At 52.0% G+C, this 1434-nt stretch overlaps 1 protein-coding gene across 1 annotated transcript in view; it reads left to right on the top strand.

The window, feature by feature from the left end:
• Window positions 1-298: 298 nt before the first annotated feature.
• MPPED2 (metallophosphoesterase domain containing 2) overlaps window positions 299-1434 on the top strand; it is a 113821-nt gene continuing 112685 nt past the window's right edge. Inside the window, exon 1 of the mRNA XM_014949251.1 lies at window positions 299-411. The gene's annotated coding sequence lies outside the window, so the exon portion shown is untranslated. The remainder of the gene's footprint in view (window positions 412-1434) is intronic.

Here is a 1434-nt window from a genome sequence, read left to right as displayed (position 1 = left end):
ACCTTTGTGAAACTGCGGCCTCAGACTCCATGCCAGGCAAAGGTTGATTTGGTGAGAAGGAGGACTCACCAGTGCATCATTTTGTCTGGAACAGGAATTTTCCTTTGGTGGTTTACAGTGCATCCTTCTATTAAAAGGGGAAATGACAATAGTGGGAAAAAAAAAAAATCATCAGACTGAAATGTCTAATATTAAATTTGGAAAAAACTTACGCTATTTATTTATTTTTTTTTTCCCCAGGTTGATGTTTCTTAATTTGCCATGCTTCTAAACAGGACAATCCATCCTAATGGATTTCTGTCTGGCAATACTGGGGACCCATCTCATTGTTTTCAGCAACAAAGAAAAACCTGCCTAGTTGCCGTGCATCTCCGAAGGTTGGCCAGAGTCAAAATTACCTATTAAAAATGGGTAAGACACCACTTACTCTTAGAGACGTGTTAGGAGCTTTTATTTTTTGTCAGCTCGATTATTCTGAATTATTTGGGTTTCTTCCCTTTTCTTCTTCTTTTTTCTCCCCATTCTAAGTGTATGACTGTGGAAGTCCCTCCTTCCGTTTGTTGTCTTGAAAGTAAAAGAACAAACAGCTCTAATCTTTACTTTGTTACTGTTGGGGCTGTTGACACAATTGCTGCGGGTTTTGTGGGGGGGGAGGAAGACAACAAAAAAAGACGACAGCAACCTCCCTGATTCTACCTCTCTATGGAAAAGCCCCAATTACCCTAAGATAAGGTTCAGCCTCACAGGCTAACCCTACAGGAGTGTTTCTTTATGGTTTGGGTTGGTTTTGGTTTTTTTCTGGTTGCCGAGGTTAGCCTGTCTCCAGAAGGAGCAGAGCACTGCGTTAATACCTAATGATGAAAAAGGTGCGCGAGATGGGAAAACCCGTTTAGAGGATTATTTAAAAAAAAAAAAAATTGTTGCTATTTATTTATTTTATTATTTGTTGAGGCAGGGGAAGAGCCGAGCGGCGATGTGTACGGGATGGAAGCCGGGCTCCCGCCGCGGCCTCCCGGGCGCTGCCCCGAGGCGGCGGGTCCCGGCAGGGGTCCCGGCACTGCCCTCCCCGCTCTCCCGGGGGGTTGTGGCAACCGACATCCCCCTCCTTGACCCCCCGGCAGAGCCCGCTGCTCCCGCCGGCCTCTCCCGGCGGCTTGGCGGGGGGGAGGCCGTGCCGCACTTGGGAAATGCAGCAGCGATTCCTCCCTCCCTCCCTCCCTGCCCGGGGGGGTGAAGTGCGAGGCAGCGGGAGGAGCTGTGTCTCTGCGTGTGTGTGTGTGAGCGAGCAGCGCTCCGTGGCCGCCGTGTTTCCTGGTGCCTGCTCCCTGACCCCAGTGGCAGCCCCGCTCACTGCACCGCGCCCGCCCTCACCGCCGCCGCCGCCCCGGACCCGCACCCGGACCCAGGCCGCCGCCGCCGCCGGGCACCGCCGCG

Source organism: Calidris pugnax, unplaced genomic scaffold, assembly GCF_001431845.1.
Source record: "Calidris pugnax isolate Ruff unplaced genomic scaffold, ASM143184v1 scaffold177, whole genome shotgun sequence".
Taxonomy (NCBI): Eukaryota; Metazoa; Chordata; class Aves; order Charadriiformes; family Scolopacidae; genus Calidris; species Calidris pugnax.
Note: the sequence above shows the minus strand (reverse complement) of the source record. Positions and strands in the feature narration are given on the sequence as shown.